General features: G+C 37.6%; 1 pseudogene across 1 annotated transcript; it reads right to left on the bottom strand.

The window, feature by feature from the left end:
* Window positions 1-7,594: 7,594 nt before the first annotated feature.
* On the bottom strand, window positions 7,595-23,104 carry LOC147170424 (alpha-2-macroglobulin-like; annotated as a pseudogene). Its single transcript, XR_015095590.1, has 34 exons — window positions 22,974-23,104; window positions 22,700-22,880; window positions 22,161-22,323; window positions 21,704-21,756; window positions 21,167-21,187; window positions 20,627-20,792; window positions 20,444-20,528; window positions 20,212-20,347; window positions 19,479-19,596; window positions 19,260-19,369; window positions 19,025-19,192; window positions 17,287-17,511; window positions 17,087-17,150; window positions 16,803-16,948; window positions 15,357-15,506; window positions 14,710-14,853; window positions 14,552-14,642; window positions 14,321-14,477; window positions 13,572-13,797; window positions 13,341-13,467; window positions 13,106-13,227; window positions 12,977-13,028; window positions 12,009-12,092; window positions 11,459-11,635; window positions 10,956-11,031; window positions 10,597-10,753; window positions 10,455-10,529; window positions 9,933-10,095; window positions 9,389-9,573; window positions 8,855-9,067; window positions 8,487-8,611; window positions 7,956-8,046; window positions 7,808-7,876; window positions 7,595-7,724 (listed from the first exon to the last, which is right to left on the bottom strand). The product of XR_015095590.1 is annotated as an alpha-2-macroglobulin-like (transcript).
* Between the last annotated feature and the right edge of the window lie 1,913 nt (window positions 23,105-25,017).

Raw genomic sequence — 25,017 nt, 5'->3', positions numbered from 1 at the left:
TAAAGCTTTTTTTTGTACAGGATGAAATAGCGGTTTTTTGTTATTGTTTTGTTTTGTTTCGTCACGCTACGAAGAATCCTTAGACCATAATATATATTGAATAAAAGGGTTTGCCGGATGACGTAAGAAGTCTTTCTTTTTACTAAGGATCGCGAAGATTATGGTATGCGCTCTGCCTTTTTTGGCAGTTTGGCCGATTGGGGACTAGTATCATATTTGCTCATGACTCTTGGTGAGAACGTCCATTTACACGTAATATGTTTTTTGAAAAAGCGCCTGTTTGAAATTGAACAGTATTGAGGGGTCCAGGTTGATTACAGTAACAATTGGATTTGTGTTACTGTATTTGCAATCGAGAGATTACGTGAATTTTATTTTATTTTTTGGCGTGAATTTTATTTTATTTTTTGGCGCTCCTACGATTGTAGTTTTGGGGTCAGGATTACCGTATGAATTCCTTTTGTTCTATGGTTTAATTCGATAGCGCGTGACAAGTTATTTTGAAAATGAGCGCCTTGCAAAAATTTTGCAATATATGGAGAACAGTTTAGCTCAGCGGGATTGGATAACCGCTGTGTATAAATGAGAGGTCACGTGATTCTTATGTGTGTCTGTTGTGTGGCCATATGTGTTAACCTATTGAACTATTATACTAAAAGTGAGACGTCACTGTATTGATAAATATTAATACTACTTGCGTAGAATAGAAACCGAAAGTAAAAAATAGCCTACAAACAAAATGGAGGGCGATTTCGACCCGGATACAGAATGGTTTGTCCTGAATGCGCTTCCGGTTCATAGTCGGGACTTGTGAGTCGCAGCCATGCGGAAAAAAAAAAAAACGTCGATGAAAAACGAAAAAAACAACAACTATGGATCGATTGTATAAAAAGCTTTCGCTGGACAAAATGGTACGTCAGACTTTTGTATTTTCTTTGTTGGTAATGATGTAGTGGCTGAATTTGATGCTAAAATGACTCCAGCATTTGTGGAGCAGTTTACGGGTGGTTTGTTCGAAGTTAACCCGTTTACTGAAATCACCGTACAAAACTGCGGTTTAAATGCCATAAGATTTGTAGACAACGAATTGGTAGAATAAAACCGTTTATTATTTTCTAATGATTAAAGAGTGTGTGCGTATGTATTTGAGTGTGTGACCTAGCTTCTAAAAGGTGGGGGCTATTATTGTGATTGTGAGTGAGAAATGTGGTTTTGTTTTTTGTTTTTTTCAATATCTTTAACTAAGTTTGGTGTTGTTTTTGTGTGAGATGAGACTGTTGTGATAGTGGCGTTTGTTTTATTAATGGGAATGTGATAAAATAGGTTTTGCGATGTATAATGTTAAGACCCCCCCCCCCCCCGTTTCTAGGTTAGAAGAAAAGGAGGGGGCTGTGGGTTAGAGCATAATGTGTCCTCGTAATGGGACTTTTTCTTTGTCAAAATGGTAAGAGAGGAATGATAAACAATAAAAAATAAGTAATAGTATTTGAAAGATATTGGTGAGTTTTTGTAGAAGAATATTAAATTAGTGTTTTATCTTTTTATTTTTTTTTAGTGACTGAGCCAATAGTCTTTACACTTTAATGATTGATGAAGATGGTTAATTTGTTAACTTTCCCTTTTCGGGACAAATGAATAAAGAATAATGATAAAATAATGGTATTTTGTTTGAGCTGTGTTGAGTTGACATAATTATGCCTACATCTGTACAGCTGTGGCTAGAAGTAAGATAGTTGAATAAGAAGTTATAAATGTTTTTGAAATTGACATAATGATAATGATTTTTAATATTTGTTTTTTCTCTGAGTGTGTCATTTCAGAAACTGATGTTTGAGCTCCAAGGCAGATGAGGGTTTGATGGCCTTCACTGATTACAAACTGCGAACGGGATGCGCCCCAGCTGCTGATACGTTGTATTTGCAAGTATTGCTAGTAGCTATTTTGAAGGGGTATTTAAAAAATAAATAAATAAAATAAGGCATTTTTTTTTTTTTTGCGAAACATTTTTGAAGTGAACTATCTTGCTGTGATCCCATTTCCTCAGTCTGGCATTGTAGTGCATTGGATCAGCCGGGTGCATTCGTTGGTCGAGGTGAGCGCCTGGAAGGACCGAAAATGTGTCATCGGGTCCACATTGCAGACAGCGTCTGAATGGATGTGGCAGAGATCAAAGGTCAAATGCCGCAGAGCAACAGTCTTCTCCTCCTGTGCTTAAAAAAACATGGTGTTCAACTTCCACAATGCCCAGTGACTGTGTACAAGCCTCATTACAGAGATGTCTCCTCTCATCGAACTTTGTCTGACACAGCCCCGCCCTGAACATTGACTTTTGAAAGCTGGTGGTCTGACTGGGATGCGACCCTTCAATCAGTGAAATGCTGCACGGTATATGCAAGGCATTTTTAATGTGTTGAATGGGGAACTGTGATCTATAGCAAGATATTTCAGGAAATTAAAAACGACATATGTAAATTTGAAATGAGGGATTGAGAAAATTTATTTCATTCTATAGCCTACTAAATTTTTGCCTATATTTTTGGGAGAATCAGTTTCTGAATTGGTACAATAGGGAATTTTATTAATATGATATGATACGATATACTTTTATTTTCCCCGTGAGGAACTTTTTTGGACTTAGTCCAGCTGCAACTACAGTATAGAAAAATAATAGAATAAAATGAGTAGTAATAAGCAAAAGGCTAACTAAGAAGTTTTCACAGTGGTATATATTATCTAAGTATAGGTTTTATATACATAGTATTGAACCATGCATCTTATCGTACTGAGTTGATGCTATTTAATAAATAATAGCGAGTTTGATGGTTAATTTTAGATTTTTTTTTTTTTCACATCACTGATTTATGAATCCCAGAAATATTTTGTGTGCTGTGTTTTTTATGAGCCCCGCTAATATGTGAAAGAGTTGAGGTTGATTAGCAGTTTAAATAATTTTTAGTTTGCTTAACTCTAGGAGAATTAGATTAATATGGTTACCTCTATTTTTTATGGCCCCAAAGTTATCATATATTAGTGTCTTAAATTGTATCTGCTTGTGCTCATTTTTATTGTGTTTTGTAGCTTTTTCGTTTACCTCATAGCCTGATTTAGAGGGTTGTGTTATTTACGACGTCTTTTGAGTTATGAGGTCTCTATTTTATCCTCCCTTTATCTTGACCTGTTTGAAAAAGTCAGTGGATCTTTGTCAAAATGAGGGAGTTTATGTTTAAGAAATTAACCAATGTAGACGAATTAGTAGATTAAAAAATGAAAAGGTTTTGAAGTGATAATCCACAGTTTGAATATGAAAAGGTTTTGAAGTGATAATCCACAGTTTGAATATGAAGAAATCTACCAGAGGAAATCGAGAGCAAAGTAAGTCTGAAACAAGCAAGGACAATAATGCATATTCGCCGGATGAAGGTAATTATATTATATTATATCTTTTATTTTAGAAAAATGTAATGTTTAGAGCCCAGTGTTTGCAAAAGAGTATAGATAATATGAATATATGTGAGCTTTTTCCAGGATCATCACGATTCGGCCGGTCATGGGATTCTGGAAAGAGAATATATGATATGCTAGTAGAAAGGCACAGTTATGCAAATTTAGAACAAATTTAGTCGTGGTAAAAAATATATAAAAAAATAATTACCTATTATTGAACAAAACCTATTTGAAAAATAAATATTTACAAGCTCTGTCTTATATTAATGAATGAGCGAATGTCATTCAACTCAATCAAAGGCTGGGCTCTATTTTAATGTCACAAAAATAGATATTTTCCTGTTCCAACAGCACAGGACCTACGGATCTTAACCAAATAACATTTACTAATCCCAACTAACAAAACTATCAGGGTTTTTCCTCCAAATAAAATGTATGTGGGTTTATGAGAAGACTAAAAACATATTCCGCTCTCAGGTTGATAACGGAAAGGAGAGACGAAATTCCACAACTGGTCTACAAGGCTGCCGGCTATCTCATCAACTGATGATCATCAATCTTATCACCTCCGACCTGGGAGCCACGTCAGCTGACCCAGTGTTCGGTTCTGGAGCGGCCGTTTGGACATCGTTCTGACATCATTCAACGGATCAAGTCAAGTGCCTTTTTCTGGGCAATCATTTTACGAAGAGTCACATTTTCGGGCAGAATAATCCCGGTGACATATCGAAGGTCTCGGCAGTCTACCCGAGACCTTAAAAGAAGAGACGAACTATTGCGACACTTTTTTCATTCAACAAAGAACTTCATCACGAGATGGCTTCAAAGCAGAAACATATATCCGTCTGCTGCATCGCGACATTTCTTCTCATATTGACTTGGTATTTTTGTCAGCCTTTTGACACAACTTTGAACGCAATTACAACGTATCGTATTAAGTCTCCATATAATCCCTGGGTCACATTCTGGATTTATAATAAATCAATTGCTGTGACAGTTGCTCCAAATACAAACACTTCTGTTAAAATTCCTATTAAATCCTTAAAGGGATTTGGTAGGGGGAGACAGACTAAGGGGGGGGATTGGATAAATTACTGGTGGTATTTGACAGGACATGTACAACGAGATTGGAATGCTCTAATAACAACACAGGATGGACGATACTGGCGTCCGGGAACTAGTGAGGAGGCAATCTTCTTTAGCAAAAGAATAACATTGCGTAATATGGGGGGTCGACTCTATATGACCTTTATTTTTCCAGAAGGAAAATTACGGTCGCCTAACACAACAATTGATAACGCCTCCTGTTTTGGATTTCTGTTGTGGGCCTGGTTCTCCGGACATGACCCATATTTCCCCATTTTAGTATGCGTAAATAAAACAATGAGTAATTTAGAACAGCCAAAAATGACTAACTACACAATGGAGAGCGGAGTGAAGGTGGTCAGCGTACCGACTGATGGAATAGTTGAAAGGTTCCGGGTTACAACAGGATTTTCCGGGGGCAGTAACAATTGGCTATTATTGGCGAACGAAGCGGCTCGAGCCTCTGATAAAAATAACTGTGTGGTATGTGTAGGTCCGCGTCCTTTATTGAGAATCATTCCGGCTAAAATAGATGATCACTGTGTAATGGAACTAATGAATAAGACTGTCCCCAATGTAAAATGCTCGCAATGGGATAAGGTTTATCCCCTCGTCGATTGGCAGAAAACTAAACCAGTATTTTCAAACACAGTTGCAAATGGTAATTTTTCATGTATTAAAATGACAGGTACTGGAGAACAGTTGGGGGAACTAAATTACATCACTCAGTGCGTGTCAATAGTAGATGTGGGACAGAAGTTCCAACCACGATCCAGGGCGGACATATACTGGTGGTGCGGTGATAACAGAATATTTGATAAGTTGCCTTTAAATACAAAAGGATATTGTGCCCTCATAACCCTTCTCATGCCAGTACAAATCTACCCCATCTCTATTGATAACCTGTTACAAATGATTGATAATTGGGAACCAAAACCTCCTTTTCAGAAGGACCAAACGACATTCTTGGCAAGAGCAGAATGTTCCCACCTACATTGATGCAATTGGAGTACCAAGAGGTGTGCCAGATGAATACAAATTAACTGATCAAGTACTCTCAGGATTCAAATCTGTAATTTGCTGGTGGTGCACCATAAACAAAAATGTAGATAGAATTAATTATATACATTATAATGTACAAAGGCTAGGAAATTGGACTCAGTCTGGCTTTGAGGCTGTACGCGGCCAGTTAGCCGCCACATCTTTGATGACATTCCAAAATCAAATTGCACTAGATATGTTACTGGCAGAAAAGGGCGGAGTTTGCTCAATGTTTGGAGATCAAAGTTGCACTTTTATTCCTAACAATACTGCTCCAGATGGAAGTCTGACAATTGCAATTGAAGGGCTGCGAACACTCAATAAGAAAATGAAAGAGCAATCCGGTGTAGATACTTCTGTATGGGATAATTGGATGAATGTGTTTGGCCGCTATAAAGCTTTGATTTCCTCAATTTTGATATCTGCGGCTGTTTTCACTGTGTTAACGATTTGTGGATGTTGTTTAATACCATGTATTCGTTCTCTTTGCCAAAGACTTATTACCACTGCTATTGAAAAACATGATGTACAAAATAAGTCCTCTCATATGATGGCGGCTTCTGCTAAACCATACGTGTCTTCTATCGCATCCAATGAGAGGGACGAGGATCCTGCTGGCATCTTTTTGTAAAAATGTTTATTTTGGGCTCTTTTAAGAGCCCAATTGAAGGAATGTTAACTTTAACATTTTTACTTTATATTTTAACCATTTTGAATTTAGTTATAGCTGTGTAGATGTAGGTATAATTATGTTAACTCAGTATGGCTCAATGAATAGAATTGTATTCTTATCTGTCTCACTTTCATGAGAGGAGAATGGGCAACGGGTTTCTTCCATTTGCTATTTTGAAGGGAGTGTAGTCTGGTACCTGTCGGAAGAGACAGGATGATGTATGATTGTTTTTCTCTAATCTGATTTATACCTATGGGAACTCGCTGAGGGAGTAGAGAGGGATTTTCTTGTATTTACTGAGTTGTAAACAAATGTACTGTGGGCTGAAGGGAGGAGACTTTTCGTATTCACCCACTTTTCAATAAATAATGTGCCGGAGTAGAGAGGACACAATCTGAACAGACCACTGTTTGAGAGAGTTCAATTGTTGTCATCAAAAGCTTTTGATACCTTTGCAAAGGGACTTCTTCACCAGAATCTCACCATTCAGTTAATTGAACACGCAAAGAGTAGAATACAAATATTGTCTACTCTAACAGTAACTTGCATCCTCATCAACACCATTTGATCTTATGGCACTTTGTACACAGACTTAAACTCGAAATAGAGCAAAGTTCATTTAGTTTTCCACTGCCTTTTATCCAGCCGATTTTCTCCTCCCACACCTGAATCAAATGCTAAGCTAATCAGCCAGCTTTGAAGCCTGATGATATCAGGTGTGTCGGAGAGTGACTCTGGGACTGTCCACCTCTGGTCTAACCCTACATCTAGAAGGGTGTTTAATTGTTGACATTTTTCACAGATGTCAATTTAGCACTAATGTACATGTAAAATTACCCCCCCCCCACCACACACACACACACACACACACAAACCAACCAGTTTTACATTTGATACCTTTATTTCAAAGCTGAAGTTAAGTTTAGACACTGTAGTTTTCATAAGTCTTATTTCCAACAAAGCAGACATAGTTAGAAAATCTGTATCAAAATAAAGGCTTGTTTAATAGTTGAATGCTTCAACCTGTAAAAAGAGAAAGAAATGAACTGTCACCACGATTTGCACATTAATTTTGTTTTACTAAATTGGTTTTATGCATTGTACACATTTAAGAAAATGATCAGTGTGTTTTTTTAATACACCAACAAGCTTAAATATGCAAGTATATTTGGTAATTAAGTTTCAATTGTTACCCGTCTTACAATCAAAGTTGTAATTTGTCTCTGCCTGGTCACCTAAGAATGGGGGGAAAAAAAAAGTGGATGAAAAACAGCATCAACGTAAAAGTTCAGCTGTAAGTGTCAGTGTCAAGCAGGTGGTGCACACGGTCAAAAGTTTGCCTGACAGGACCAAGTAGAGTGTAAATTATTTACTTGGCTGGTAATAAGTCGTAGATCTTGATCACGGCTGGTTTCAGGTCATGCACTGGGATTTCCTGTATCAGCTCCAAGTTGTGGTATATCGGTATATCCTTCGGTAGCTGTTAGAGAGAAAAGCAACATGAAATCGCCAAATTAAAATGAAATTAATATTGCATTTGGAAGCTCAGCACTCATTACTCACATGCTCCAAATACACAAGCACACGATCTTCCTTCTGATCAACACGATCAACCAGCAGAGCGCCTTGGAGCTGTGAGGTGGTGAGATGTCAACAAATGAAAAAAACAAAACTTCTATTGCTAAACAGTACCGCTTTAGTAATTACTCACTCTCTGCAAAGACTGTGGGTGTACTTGAAATCCAGACAGCAAATTGATTTCCAGGATCACCATGTTTGTAGTGCTTTCCTTCCCACTGAATCTGTGGTAAAAAACAAAAACTGTTTCAAAAGGACAGTGTTATGCAGGAAGAATCTTCAGGTGGAACTTAGTCCTGTTCAATTAGAGTTAAGTCTTCTTTATATACACAACTTTAATCACAAATCGAGCCTCACAAGCCAATATTTGAGCAATCGACAACATGTTAGTCCACATCCCCATCTGGGTTTGGGGGGGGGGGCATGCATACAATAAACAGTTACTCGGGTGTTTACAACATCAGCATTTTTGCTCCAAAACCGCTTTAAATTTGAGATTAAAAAAAAATTCAAATTACATTCTTTTGGGGATATTTGTATGGTTAATGCATTACTCTTGATCTTCATTTAATATACTGCTGTCTTGGTCATATTGTACAGCAAGTTATGCCACTTCTATATAGACACGACAGTCCTGCGGTTGTTAGACAAGTCAATTTCTTACAGGGATTTCAGCCTCAGGTTGAGTTTAGGTCTGCCAGATGGGCTGGTGCAGTTAGCCTCAGTTTGCACTGTGACACTGAGAGTAGTGACCTCCGTAGGTGTAGGAATGTTGTAGAAAAGAGTAATCTAGGAGTCAAATATACAAAATAGTTAAAAACCCTTTACTTACTGGCCACCCTCAAGAATCCAGCAAAGTCACATCAGCGTTCTTTGTTTTAGGCATACAGTGGTTAACGTGATAGGTAAAGCCAACTACTAAATGTTCCTAATTGTCAGAACTGAAAGCTTAGTATTTTAAGTACAACAAATAGCTGTCTTGCTGTGATAGTAAAGCCAATAGTATCATGAAGAAGTCAAGTGTTCACTGACCTGCACTGAAGCGCATGCAGACCCTTTCACCTCCACGCTGTACTTTCCTGTGAAATCCTTCAGCACCTCTTCCTGGTAGAGCAGTTTGTTATTCTGGTTGACTTCAAATGTCATCTGGCCACTGGGAGATGATGCAGTCACTGTGCTGGAATCTCCTGGACTGAATACCAGTGCAGAGTAACGAGAGAGCGCCTGAAGGGCTGCCACTGTGTCCTGCAGCACATCAGTTTAAGAAAAAAAAAAAGAAGAAAAAAAGTAGTAATTGTCACTTTCTGTCATTCAGTTAACTATACAATATAATTGCACTGATTTGAAAAAGAAAAAACTAGCATCGGTTGGTGCTATAACAATGCTACAAAATTGACCCATTGTTCATTAAAAATATTCGGTGTTTCATTTGCATATCTTCCATGATGTAACAAACTTACAGTATATCCAAAGCTGCAATATTCTACAGTATATTGCCAAAACGCCTACTATGACACGTCCGTTCTAGCCAATTCAATATTTCCTCAAGGTTGTGTGTGCACATACCGGAGTAGAAGTGTAGCCTCCATAATAGTTCTGGCTTCTCGTCAGCCATCTGACGATGCCGGCGGCGTAACCCAGTTCTGCAACAGTGGGAGAGCTGCCAAGTTTGGCCAGGAGCACATAGGAGCTGATCTCCACAGACAGAGACAGCTGGTCTTTTATTATCTGGGACCAATGAATCAAACCATCTGGGAAAAAGACAAGCCACCCAAAATAAACATACAACAAACGTACAGTATTGTTAATTTGAGAAATTCTGTTCAAGATTTAGTTTGTCAGTGAGAAAAGAGTTAAGGCAAGTCAGTTAAACATGTCCGCCACTGCCACTCAAAAGCTGGAATGAGTGCATAATAATTTGTGATAAACAAATGTAGCATATAACATTTTAGAGGTGTTGATTGCAACAGTCTCACATGGGAATGGTTTACATGTTCCATGTGGGAAAAACTCATATCAACCCAGAAAGGATTGAGGATTTTATCCAACAAATTGAGTGAAAAGATTCATTGTAACTTTGTTCATAGTACTGTAGTTTAAGATGACCCACCTTCTTGTATTTTAATGTTGTCCAAGTGCTGCAGAAGCAGAGAACGGTGCTCCTTATCTTCAGCTAAGGTAAAGACGTAAGCCATCAGAGCTGTTGTGTAAGTGTTGCCAAGGTCACTGATGGAATCTTTCAAGCAAGACAGGCTCTGGGACACGGTGGAATCCTGTACGATTTTTTTGGGAGGTGGCGGGGATGTTAATGATAAACAATGCTTAGATCCTGTGGAGTTACATTAGGCTTTAAATTTAGTTTCAATAAATTAAAAAAAAAATAACTTTACATTCCTTTCTTTTTGTGACAGATGACAAAACTAGAAATGGGATGTATTGTTTTTAGGATTAGCATTTCAAGTCCACAGATGGCCAAAGTCACATCAGAATATTTGGTATAGTTTGAAATACAATACTACTACTACATACAGGGAGGGGCGCGCAGGCACAATGCAACAAACCACTCTTCCCAAAATCTGATCTTATTTTACTGTATGGAAGAAATTAATTGGTGAATGCGTCATTTACTCACATTTGCCAATTTACCCATCTCCAAAAAGGCAGCAGTGATATAAGCGGTGAGAGTCACTTCATCTGAAACGCCACCCTATAGAGAAGCAATATCACTTATCCAGAGATCCAATGCTGACATTTAAAAATAAATAGCTTTATACCTTCATTCTGTTATTAAAAAGTCTTCCAGAAATTTGGAAACAACCATTTTCTTTTTGCTTGCTTTTCAACCAAGACTCTGAAGCTTCAATATTGGCAGGGTCAATGTAAATGAAAGACTTTGCTTTCGCAAAAGATCTCATCACAAAAGCAGTCAACCTGAGGGCAAGGGAAGACAACAAAATAATCACTTAACACGCAGAGTTTAAATTTCCATTAAAAACAAAACAAAAAAAAAACTATATTGTAAAGTCTTGAAGAAAAATCAAATTCCAATTCGTGTGAAATTACACATGATAGTGTATCATGTAACGATGCAATTCTAATATACAATAGAGCATTGTTCAAGTTCTTTTCTCACCAAGTGTTCTCCACACCAGTCCCAAAAGTGCTATATCCTCCACTGGAATGTTTGTAGTTTAGTTGTCTCTGGTAGCCTGTGCAATAATAGAACATGCTTGATGGCCTTCAGGACACTGTACATTAATCATCCCAAGTGATATTAAATGCATTCATGTTTGACAGTACAAATTAATATCTTGCTCCAATTGGCAGGAATTTTCATAAATTCAAAGCAAATATACGTAGAGTATTTGCAAAATGTTTTCATGTCATGCCTTCAGTTGCCATAGTGAGGTCTGTCAAAATGTAGCTTGACCTCCGCAATGTCTTCTTTGTCACATGATCTACTATAGGTGTGCCCTCACATGTGCTGTAGCAGTTTTTCCACAAATGAAGTATTGTTGCATTGCGTTTAAGACATGGCAGGAGAAGCAACGTTATGATCAACAAAAAGGTCAAGAATCAGGCCCACTGAAACAAAAATAAATAAATCATAATGTTGGTTTCATACCAGTGACTCACCATTAGTCAGGAAATTGAGAGCCTTTTCCTCAACATCTGGAGTCAGCTGCTGTGTGTCTTTCAGGTACTGCAATATGTAAATATTTGGTGCAAACAGTGCCATGTTCTGTTCTCCACAGCCATACGGCATCCTCAACAGGCCATCAATGTTCTTCAAAGCCCGGCCTAAAATGTCACCTGCATAAAAACATTGACTCAGTCACTTGCACACATTTGGTAGTCTACTGTATTTAGGATCATTAATGTTAAATACCTTAACATTCAAGACAATTGGGGTCACATGGACACAAATATGGCACTATTCACAAAAAGTATAATTGATAATAATTTCCAATGGAATTAGTCCAAAATGTAATTTTTTCAAATCAATAAATGTTCTGCCACTGAACCCAGCATACAGGTAAGCTATATGCCAACATTGACTTTCTAAACAAGGCTGTTCTTGCATCATACACAGCACGCATGTTGCAAAGTGCTGTACACTCAGATATAACAATATTAATCATGACTAAACTATTCTAAATTAGTTTATTAAATAAATAAAATTTACCCAGGACAGATATTAGACCACGAGATGATCCATCAATTGCATTCGCAGGGAGCTCTAATACCACTTCCTCCTTCAGACTGCCTCCTGTTGTGCAGACAGAAAATTCAGTTGAGTGACACTCGATGCTAGTAGTAAAATGTTAGCTTTAATTACTTTAGTACATCATATATCAGCAATGAAGATAAATACTGAAATGTAACCACCCCCCAAAAACACTTTCAAGTTAACACTGGCTAAATTTTTGATCACCTGTTTGGGTCGGTTGTAAAAGTTGAAACGATCTCATCTAATTCTGCTTTTGAGTAATTTCACTCTCCAAGAAAAATTAAAAGGGGTACTCACGTCAAATCTACTTATTTTTTCTCTGATAAATGTATAATTGAGTGTTTACTAATGCAGAATACATGTCCTGGTCATTATTTTGACATTTCAGTGCATGCTTGTTGAAAGCATCAATTTGCTGGGTGAAAAACGCCTGTGTGGCGCTATCTTCAGGTTAAACAATTTTTTTTTTTTTGCAATTTGGCTGTTTTTCCTCCCTCTAGACTAGCACAGGCTTGCATCACTTCTGTGAGGTTGAAGTAGTTGCTCTGCCACCCACCAGCTCAGTCTCATACACGCCTCCTTAGCAAGACTGTAGTAGCGTTTTGCAAAAATCTTCATACCGATTTTCAGGTTATTTATTTGCTTAATTTATTTAGCATAGCTTGTAGTATAGAAATTTAGATTGTAGTTTTCACTGCTGCTGTCAATCACAGCCAGACCACACCCAAATTAGTGAGGGGTGGAGCAAGAGCCTGGTTTAGGGGTAAGTTATGCTTTAAGGAACTGATCTCACTGTTCCAATAGGTTTGGAGTATATACATGAATAAAAAAGGTTTCCAAGAAAATACTTGCATGGTTCAGATCAGGAATGCCTTTTATAACAGATAATTTTAAACCATTGTTGACAATACAACTGAACTGACCTTTAGGGCAGAGCAGCAAGTTGTGAGTCTTTGTAACCTCTGTTCCCTCAGCCTTAGAAGCAAACCACAAAGTTATACCTTTTCAACAATCTGAAGTTTGGAAGAAAATACAAAATCTATAATACTGACCTTCACAATGAGAGGTCGAGTGACCACATCGATACGACCCCTTTCTGGCACACTCACTATCTCATTGTCACAAGAAGCATGAGATGCCACAGCTTCAGCAGTCACAGTCACGTTCACAACCCCTAGATGGAAACAATTACCACTATGCATGAGAATTGCTGCATCAATCTCAACTTATTAAAAAAGGTAAAGATTTTAAAGTTGAGGCAAAAATCCTCTATGTAATGATTTGTACCCAATGTGGAAGAAGCCAAATTCCATCTGAAGGTCTTGAGCTCATTGCCGCATAGGCAAGTATTGTACTGGTCACCAGAAAGGGGGGTGAGGGTATAGTCGACCGAGGGAGTTGGCGTCACACTGACCTATTGACACAGAAAAGTTGAATATTAAATGGCAACATCTATTGTATACTCAGTCACTGTATAACCAGATTTAGTCAAAAGAAAGAAAAGCGGCACAACATTACCATGATGCATTTGGTGAGGAAGTTGAAGGTGGTGGCCTTCAGCTCGAAGTGTTCCCCACGTTTGATAGAGTACGGTAAGGTGAGCTCAAGGAAGAATGGCTGGAAGACAGTTAAATTTTCACGAGGCGCCAAGCCAAAGCCCTGAGGGGACAGGCAGAAAGTCTCCGTCTCCCATGTGGTAATGGTGTCTGGGGCAGTTAGGGACACATCCTTCATGCCAGAATCTCTGATTAACAAAAACCAAAAATATTGCTGTGAGAATTAAATAACTACCAACACAGATGGACAAGCGTTCACAAAGTTTAAACAATAATATTTTAAATAGTAACACTTGGAAACAAAATAAATTAACTTTAATATATACTGTGGGAAATGTTTTGACTTTCAGGCCACATTGCAGAAACGGAGGATATGACAAACAGTCCTGTACCTGAATGCAGTTTATAAATAGTTTAAAAAATGTAATTTTCTTTTGCGCAGTCCAGTGTCTGCAAAAGTGCCATGTTATTAATCTGTCACATGGAACCTCTGTTCAGGTACTCAAGTCTTTCAGAGAGCATTTGCAAAATGGAAATGGACTTAATCTGTTGCAGCTCTGAATCACCAGCCATACACATATTTCGCTTCCTCTCAGCATACAGTAGATACAATGCTGACTCCGTGCATCCATTAGATTCCAATACAAACAATCATATACAAATAAAAACATGTGACAAGCTAGATTGTTATATTTTATAACCAAGGCTCACCCAACTTGCACCAGGTCCCACATCCAAGTCTCCGGGAAGAAAGTGCGAATGGTCTGAACTGGGGTGACCCCGCCGCCACCACCACCGCCCCCGCCACCCCCACCAAAAGCAGAAGGTGCTGCCATTGCATCTACAGTCTCATATCTTAGAGCAATACCTGGAAAAAAGAAATTATTGAATAATTAGAGTACAGATAGATTTGGTGCGGGGGGAGGTCAGCATATCACTCACCGTAGGGGCTGTGATGATATTCTCTATCCATATAATTCAGGCAAGATGGCACTCTGATTTGCAAATTTGTTGCCATCTTCAACCCGTTGTTCTAGAAAAACAAAGGCATTGTTTATTTAAAATTCCATTGTGTTTGTGCAGAATTGTGATAAAATTACCTGGAAAACGGTATGAGGATCATTGATGTCACGCCCAGGGTATGGCAGAATAGATCTTTTCGGTCTGACATGTAGACATTCCACAGGATCTTCAACTTTGTATGGAATATATGTTGCTCTTGTAGTAGGTAACAACCCAAATATCTGGTTTAAAAAAAAAAGTTTAAGTTTTAATTACACATTTTATAGGCCAGTCAAATCAAAATGCAGATTCTGTACAAGTAAAACTAGAATTTAAGAACAAGTTGTTTTGTCTGCTGTATACACAAAAGCCAACAAAGACTGCATATAGCCCTGTATGTGCTTTTTATTCCACCATAAGCCACACTGGATTCAGACTATTCTGATTAGTCATGACACTTTACGCAACGGAAAATCTAACACTGTGGGAGAAGAGTTTCTGTTAAATGCCACACCCCTAACTAGACTCCTGCCATTACAATTTACACAAGTATTATTCTGGATTTGATAATGCCAAATGACAGCCGAGGGATTCTGGCTTGCTATGCTGTCATGTCTTTTGCAAAGAATAGGGAAGCAAAAAGTGTAGAAAGGTCGGACCTTTGAGTACCACAAAGTGAGATCAAATTGGATTTTACTTTTTTTAAACAGGATTTTCCCACTATATCTAAAACAGCTGCAGTTACCGTATCTGCCTCCAAGGTCTTTCCTGGTTCTTTGATGAGGACACTCTGGTCAACAATGCTCACTCCACACAGAGAGTTCGGCTGGGTTGTCAATTGCAAAGTGGTTTGTTCACCTGGGACAGCTGAAGATGGACAAAACTCCACAGATACCTGTTCAGCACCAAAACGAATTCATTCACAAACTCTATTTTAATTAAGTTGGGACATTTTGTCAAATAAAAACATAATACATATACAATAATTTGAAAAACATGCTCAGCCCATCAAAGATGTTCAAACTCATACCTTTGTTTTTCGCAAATAATCAAACGTAGAATTTTATGGCAACATGTTAAAAAAAAAAAAAAAAGCTGGGACAGGCGGTAAGAGACTAAACAAGTTGAGGAATGCTCAAACACCTGTTTGGACCATCCATCAGGTGAACAGGCCAATTGGGGAACGGTGGGCGCCATGCTTGGGTAATAAAAGAGCTTCTCTGAATTGCCAAGTCATTCACAAGCAAAGATGGGGCGAAATTCACCTCTTTGTGAACAAGAAAATACGCAGTTTAAGGACAATGTTCAATTGCAAGAAATCTCATCTATGGCCCATAATATGAAAAGGTTCAGAGACATTACTGCATGTAAGTGGCAAGACCAGAAATGAACTGAATGCTCGTGACCTCTGATCCCTCAGGTGGTACTGCATCAAATAGACATCAATGTGTTAAGGGCATCACTACATAGGCTCAGGAACACTTCAGAATGTCAGTTTGCCGCTACAGCCCTTATTCAAACTACAATCCCTACTATGCAAAGCAAAAGCCATTTACCAACAATGTCCAGAAACGCTGCCGGCTTCCCTGGGCCAGAGCTCATCTCAAGGTGGATTTACGCACAGTGAAAAAGTGTTCTGACGAGTCCACATTCCAATTACTGGTTTTGGAGAATCATAATGCTGCCATCCAGCAACGTCTTTTTCATAGATGCCCGTGCTTATTTCAGCAAGACGATGCCAAGCCTCATTCTGCAGGTGTCCCAACAATGTGGCACTAGACTGGCCTGCAGTCCAGACCCATCTCATTGAAAATCTGTGGCACATTATGAAGTGTAAAATACAACAGAGACACCGGACTGTTTACAATCTGAAGTTATACATCAAGCAAGAATGGAAACTTATTCTACCTACAAAGCTTCAACAATTAGTGTTGTCAGTTCCCAAATGTTTATTGAATGATAAAAGAAAAGGTGATAATTGGACGGTGCCAAACATGACCGTCTCAGCTTTTTTTGGAAGGTGTTGCAATTAAATTCTAAATTAATAGTTATTTGATAAAAACAATAGTTTCAATTTGAACATGAAATATTTTGTCTTTGTAGTGTATTCAATTAAATATAGGCAACTTGAAAATGATTTGCATTCTGTCCCAAATTCACAGGAATTGGGTTCATAGATATTAACACCTACCTTGTTACTGAAGCATTTCTCAGTGGTGAAGTGTTCACTGTGGGCAATCACTGTTGCACTGGGAAGCACAGCATATGCAACTACCTGGACATCTGGTGCCATATCAGGAGAAACTTTTAACTGGAAAGTCACCTGGCCCTCGGTCACTAAAACAGTGATTTAGTTAGGAACATTAATAGACTCATTGGTCAATTTTAAAGTAGCAACTTTTGGCAATACATTTGCATTTGGGTTAGGACAAAAATAGATTATGCAATGTGCTATTACACAAATAACTTGCAGACCTGATTTATCCTCAACAACAATCTGTTTGGCTCCTTGAGACACAATTGCTCCTCTGGCAAGGACCTTGATTATTTAAGAGCATAATGACAAAATATTCCATAACTTTCAAAGATACGACAGACATGTCAACCATCTCATAAAACATGTACTGTATATTTTAGCCTTGTTTGCAATCTCTTTCAAATACAACTCCACTTACCAGATAGATAAGATCGGCAGAGCCCTGAGACTCTCCAATTACAGCATATTGGATGGTGACGTCTTCATCTTTGTCACAAGGAATTGACGAGTCCTTTCCCTTTACCACCAGGTAGCTGACAGTCTTTGTATCAAGAGAAGGTTTTTGAAATTGAGAAACCGTGTGCTCTCCATTCTCATAGAAGGTGCTTCTGTAACCATAATCCAGGTTTGGTGTGGTACTAACCTAATTTAGACAAAACAGAACATTAGTCGAGAGAATAGCTTCACAACAGCATCGTTTACGTGTGGTTAATTTCTGCTGAGAAGTAGCAGTAAAGTATGCAACAATGTGGTCAAACTGACCAAAATGCAACCCTGGCCCCCAATTTATCCGTGTTCCGATTCATATGCATCCTCCCACATCTGGAATTCCTGATTGTGGCCATTACTTTTCAATATAGTAAAAGAGGATCTTTTCTCAACGTTTCCTCACCTTGAGGTAGTGCAAAATTTGCACCATCCGTTTAGTGAGCAAATCAGGGATGCTTTTGTCTTGTTTGGCATCATTAGCCTTGCTGTGGGCATAGGGGAGCTTAGGAGTAAGTCGATTGCTTTTTCAATAAAGTAGAGTTGACTGGTGAGGCGCATTGATTAGGGTTGTCACTATAATTTTTTTAGCGTGGACTAATTGAATAAATTATTTGCATAAAATGTATTGAAATTGTTTTCTGATACTACAATTGCAAAGACATTTTTGTAATACTCATAATTTATGGAAAGATTTGCAAATTACCTATTGATTAAATGAAGGACTACAGAAATCAGAATTATTTACTGTCATGAGGCTGCAATTTGAGAAACCAAAGTTAGTGGCCTTAAAGCAGGGGTGTCCAAAAACTTCTCCAAGGGCAGCACACAGAAAATTAAAAAAATGCCAGCTTCATTTTTATTTAAAATCTTATTAAACTCTCTAAAACCAAAATCAAGCACATTACACCATTTATATGACTATTTCAAAAACACGTTAAATGAGATAAGGCAAATTGTTTAGGATTTTTTTCCCCCTCCTTTTTTGGGGTGGCCAGCGGCCTTGAAATTCACTAGAATAGATCTGCCCCACCACTGAATGCCAATTCAACATTCAGAACCAAAACAAGAGCAGTCTGTATTAAACTGACCATACTTTAGGATAATGAATGTGATATGTTCGAATTGGAACTTGACAACAAGCAAACAGTGGACGAAATAATTTGTTTATTTAAAAAAAAAAAAAAACTTAATTAGTAGCCCACTATGAAAATTGCTTGTCAATTACTTTTGCCACCTCTAGTGTTATGTTCTTATTTTACGGCACCAAGTTTGTGTTCATTTATAATCAATGGCATTCAAGTGTGTTTTACAGCTGGAAACATTTTCAAATATTAATGCTAGTACTCCAGAGTCCACACAGACAAAATAAATGGTACAGTATGAGCACCTGAAGTTTACCATTAGCGATGATTTACTTGTGCAATTTAACTTCTAAAGAAAATATCTCTAAATTCATACATCATGTTTTTGTAGAAAATTTTAAATGACCTATATCTCCAGTTAAGGTGATAGATTAGAATGTGAAAAGATTCTTAGAAAGTAAAGTTCATGTCTAGCCATTCAGAAACCTAAATGTGCTCAATTTAACGCAGACTTTACATATTTAGATATGTGCTTTTATGTTTATCTGGCACCCGGTCACAATTTAACTGCCTCTTGTTACTTACATAGAGGTGAATGTCTCCTTTGTGGTCAGCAGTGCTTATTGAGAATTTTGCAAAACCATTAGGGTCAGTGGTGAGGTTCTGTCGGAGTTTTGGTGACCAGCGGAGACCCTCCAGCAGGTACAGGTCTATGCCATCAATGGGAGTATTGTTGAAGTGAACTGCTTTAACCTGCGAGAAGCACAAAGCACTCAGATCACGTCAAGTTTCAATTCATGATGTTTTTTTACTTTCTTACTTTTCCTTCCAGTTTTGGCGCATCCTCATAAATCTTGGGCGTGTCCTCAAATGACAGCTTTCCAATTACATATGAAATTTGTATTCTTTTGTATTGCAGCTTTGTAATACCTGTCCAATGTGACAAAAATCTTTATTCTCCCATGAATCTAATAATATCCCATCACATTTGACTTCTAAACTTTGTACAAATTGCCATTCTGAATGTTTAAATACTTGCCTGTCCCCTCTTCTTCCATCTCAGCATTGACTTCCAGTGCATCTTGTACAGCCTTTTGATCAATTTTTGTGAACGTGGACAACTTGATGATAAAGGTGGCACAGCCAGTCTTATTTGTCTAGAGTACAAAAAAATATTAACATTTTAATCATTCAACCATCTTGTAACCCCCCCACTCAGTCATTTTCATAATAGTTTCAGCCAATAAAAAAAAAATTATGTTAAAAATTAGAAATTAAAGTTAACTTAAATTAGTACCTGATCCTCTTCATACAATATAAACTCCGTTAAGTCTTTTGGGGAAAAAAAATAAATACAAAATTCACATGCGTAAAAGCAGAATAGTTCATGCAGATCTAATCTGTGCTCCGCTTGCAAGCTAATCATTTGAAATACTATAAATGGATTATACAACGCACATTTAAGAAAAATGTTCAAATTGGAACAATGTTGCAAATTCAGAATTTAATTTCAAACTACTCTTAAGACAATGTAGATTTTTATGTTTTATCCTCTCCACATTAATTGTAACTTTTGATCATCATAATTATCCATTGTTGCATGGAAAGATAAAAAAGGCCCAAATAAAACAGGAATAACATTAATTTTAAACTACATTCATAGCATTATATGAATGTGAACAGTTATGATAGAACAGTCCAACATAATTGCATTAAAAATGAATTTGGTTTGGGAAAAAAGAAAAAAGGTGGCTTGCAGTTGCTAAATTTACCTGTTTAGTATCCTCGTAGCAAGGGGGAGCTACAAGAGGGACCCCGTCTTCATCGTCGTTGTTATAAATATGGGAGTAGAGCGGGCGACACACCTTAAGTTTCGCACTGCCAGGCACAGGCTGTCCAAATGTGTACCTATCAATGTGAAAGTATGAAACTATGTAGTCTGGTTGAAAAGCATTCAACAAACACTGAAATCAGATTTTATGCCACCAACACAACAGTACTCACTTTGAACATACTTCAATGGTGATGTCATCCTCTACAATAACCACTTCATTTGGTCCATTTATTTTTGTATCAAATTTCGGCAAAACTAGGGACAAATCATGGGTGTTGGTACAATATTTGTTCAGGCCAAATAAATTCAAAGACAACGTGGGATTGGAGGAACAACAAGGACATGTTTCATACCGTATTTCTCCACCTTGAAGTTGTGGTATATTCTCTCGCCATCAACTGACACAATGACTTTGTAGCCACCTTGGCGTGCCTCAGAGTTCAAGGAGTAAGACAGTTGCAAGATTGCATTGCTGGATGTTTTGTTTAACCACTGTCCAATGAGAGTGTTGCTAGGATTCTGTAACATTAATGGGTGGGGGAGACTATAATTACAGTACATCACAGTAAAATAGAGTTGAACTACTTTTAAAATTGTTACGGTTCTTTTGCCCCCACAATTAAGACATTCAATTTTCAGTAGGGCTGCAAACAATTATTTTCCATACAGCAGAATACTAAAAACTGTTCAAGTCTTTTCTGTCCATTTCATATAGTCACCAAAAGGAAGCAGAGCCAACACTGTAGCTCTGTTTTTTTATTCATTACCTTTTAGCATTAACTAATAGGATTACCAGCAATCACATTTCATGTTTGGCCAACGTGGAGGTTCAATTGAATTATCACTGGTGCAGGCACAATTTAAAGGCTGTGGTAACTTTTATTCAATCTTACCTGAATTTCTATGGTGTCATACTGCAAAAACAAAACAAAAAGATTGCATTAAGTTCTGTCTTTGTATCAAATTAAGTACAATGTGTGTTGCTAAGACAAACTTAATCTTCAGTATTATGAAAATGGCAATGAGAACTCATGAAACAATGGGTTTGATAAAATAATTTAAATTGACAAAATCCAATCCAATTAAGAAAAATATTCCAATTGACAATGTTATTCTATTATGTAATTGAAAAAAAAAAATAATGGTCAAAGTAATCATATAGTCCAGTGAAGGAATATTCAACAAAAGTCCAACACCAAGAAACATGGTGAAAAGTTGTTGAATATATTAGTATTGGCATGTTTACATAAACTACTTTAAACTATTGATGTTGTCATGAGGCGCCCACTGTTTCAAAGGCCAGGTCAACGACCTCATCCATATTGGTCACGTCATTACGCAACCACTCATTATCTTACCTCCACTGGCTTGGCTAGTTTCTAACATATGTTATTAGAGAAAAGTGTGATTTGTAACCAACATGAAAATACCATTTGCACAGCAGGTCTGAACTTGGTGTCCAGCGAAACAACTCTGAAGTGCACTGAGAGAGGAACATAGAGAGTTAACATTCATATATCAATTTTTTTTCTTCAAGGAGGAACAGTCTGTACCAAGACAATACAGAACTTTTGGGCAGCTGATCCACTCAAGGACAAGCCTTCTTTACTATCTACGTCAGGCGCAAAAAAACCAAAACAAACAAACTTATTTTTCCAAATTTAAATCACAAAAATTACCTACGTCAAGAAGTTAATGTTTCCAGCTTAAATAATTTACTTTACTCTTAAAAGCAACACCCCTAAAATTTAGGAATCTCTATTTTATGTAAATAAGGTTTCACAAAATCTTGTTACAAGAAAGAACACACTGTAAACTATTTAAAAAAAAAAAGTTCTGATTGGGGTGGGGAGCAAAAAGTACTTTAATGCTGATTTGCTCAGTTACCCGTTTGTCCTGGGAGGTAGATTGGTTTGTCGGTCTGGATGAAGGTCACTGTCTGTTTGTGCACTTGGATCATGACTTTCCTGACCTCTCTTGAGTAAAATGTTGCACCTTGTACCTCCACAACCATATGCTGCACCTCATCAATGCCTTTAGGAACAGGAACCTGGATGCCCAATGGGAGAAAATGCATGTTAATAATATTCCATCCTGTTAAAACAAATAGGCCAAGTTTGAAAACTATGGATGGGTGTAGGTTGTACAATGAAGGCCAACAGTATATAAATTGTATAAAATAATCTCCATTTATGTAATAGTAAATGCATCAATATGTCTTCACCCCAAAGAATACATATTAAATGCAAACATTTCTCCACACATTTTTAATGAACAGTTTAACAATATTCGAAGAAATTAGTAAAAGGAAAGCAGATTTTATTTCAGTCATTTAGATCCAAGTAGAAACTTTGTAGGTTTAGACACATATTTGGGGTGGGAGGAAAGATTTTTTTGGAGATTCATAAAACTAATGGAAAGCTGACCTTAAACTTGAGGCATTTATGAAAGTCTTTGCTGGACTCTTCTTTGAATAGGGTCTTGTTCTCTTCTTTAGAGGTCAAAAAGACAGTCATGGTCAGAGTCTCGTTGGGGTTCAGCAGACTGGCACAGAAATTTGTTTCAGCGCCAGCTTCCAGAACCGCAGGAATTCCAACCAGGTAACTTCTACAGTAACACAAACAGAAAGACCGCATTTCATAGTGTGTAAAAAGACAATTGAGAACAAATATATATTGCATCATCGGGATATAAACTTACGGTCCTGCCTCTGCCCAAGCCACGAACATCCAGCTCAAGATGACACACCATGTCCAGCTCCATGTCTGATTCCTAACACCATCCATGATTGACTGGGAAGATCCTCAATGTCTGCAACGGCTAAATAGCCACTGAAACATCCACCCACATGTTAAACACGCCAGCATATTGCAACCGCCCCCTCCACCCACACAGAGGTAGGGGGAGAGTTCCAAATACCTCAGAAGGCTTTGATTGATTCGTTGCTGGTGTACAATTTTAGAGCAATCTTTTTCAATTAGAGTTTGTGTTAATATACAGTACAGACAGCACATGTTTCCCCATCACATCTGAAAAAAAAAAAAAAAAAAAAAAAGAAGAAGTCTGTGTTCTGTGAGTGACTGGAGTCAGTAGTAGACCCTTGCTAGTCGCAGGGCTAGGGACCAGGCTGACCCACAAACAGAAAAAAACAAACCACGTATAAATGATGGCCATTGAAATGCAACACATTGGCACTTCAGAAAATAGATAATGACATGCATAATGTAAATAAAAAAATAATAAAAAAGAGGAATATGTGAATCCGCTAGTTCCGAAGCCCTTAGTTGGTGGGTCCCACAGTGCAAAATTATCTTTGTACAATTGTGCTTTCCCAGTCAATGTAGCAGTTAAAGGCTTATTATATTTAAAACATTTCCTTCACTATATTTATTGTTCCTCCTCTAGTCAAAAGGACTGTATTCGGATTAATATTGTGTGTGGAATTTGAGTTAAGCAGAAAAATCAGCTTTTTTTTCATCAACTAATAATGACATTACAGTTGCTCAGCTTCAGCAAACAGGTGAGCCTGAGTGGTCGTTACATGAGCAACTGATGTCATTTTCAGTCCACAGCTAATGGAAAAATGGCTGCTCCCTAAAAAAAAATTTTTTGTGTGCGTGTCTCTTTTGCTGCTTAACTCTTATTTCACAAACGCAATATTAATCAGAATACCACGTTAAGACTAGTGGGGCTGCATAGAACAGTAAGAATTTTTCTGATAGCTTCCCCTGTAAAAGATTTCCATCAGATATTCAAAATCTGAGTAGGTTTCATCACCGAGGCCTACATTGGGTGCAACCTCATGGTTAAACAGAAGCTATAGCTAAATCGTGACCACAAACTGAGATACACCCCTGGACATAGAAACCTTGGGAGTCAAGCAAACATTTAATTTGTCATAACACTACACCAGCATGAACAAACCGTACACCAAGACAAGTTGATAAAGAACGCTGACAAAATGTACTGTACAAGTATGATATGATGGCACTGCGATTGCACAGAATCTGCTTGCCACTGATGACATACAGCTTGTTGAAGATTTCATTATCTTCTGGAGCTGTAGCGACTGCTTTCAATTGGTGGGAGATGTACTTTGATATCAAAACATGCTGATTACTGAGTGACAACCTTTGCACATTCTAACCAAAAAACATGATAATCTATATACGGTACATGCTTTCTCCTTTAGTATCATGAGAAAGTGCCTCAAAAACCTTTTACTGGTACCCTATATAGAAAAACAGTCATGCACAAACGTTATACTACATAGAATACACACACTGTTAAGCAATAAGCAACTGCTCCAATGTTGCCCTTTACTCAGATGGATGTTTGGGTTTGCTGTGCAAATAGCTCTATGGCAGACTTACTGGTTAAAAGAACAGGCTTTAATAAAAACCTACTGATAAAGTTGTCAAACACTATTCATACAGTTCAAAATGGGTACTTCATGAAATAGACAAATAGCTTGACCATTAAATAGATCTCAGTTAAACACATTGCATTCCACACCGTGATGTGGTGTCTGTGGGCCACAGGATGGCGCCACGGAGCTAACTAAGCTTTTGCGTTCATTCCGGGGTTCTTTTTAAATCGGTGTCCAAGTTCCGCAGTGAAACCTTTTGGTCTGTCAGCTACTTTTAAACCGTGAAAAGATGTTTGGTTTATTTAAAAAAAAAGAAAAAAAAGAAAAAAAAGAAAAAAAGAATGAAGTTAAGAAAACATTTAAAATTCATGTACT

The sequence above is a fragment of the Leptonotus elevatus genome, chromosome 7 (assembly GCF_054856555.1).
Source record: "Leptonotus elevatus isolate MCC_2025b chromosome 7, RoL_Lele_1.0, whole genome shotgun sequence".
Lineage (NCBI taxonomy): Eukaryota > Metazoa > Chordata > Actinopteri > Syngnathiformes > Syngnathidae > Leptonotus > Leptonotus elevatus.
This window is presented reverse-complemented; position numbering and strand designations above follow the sequence as displayed.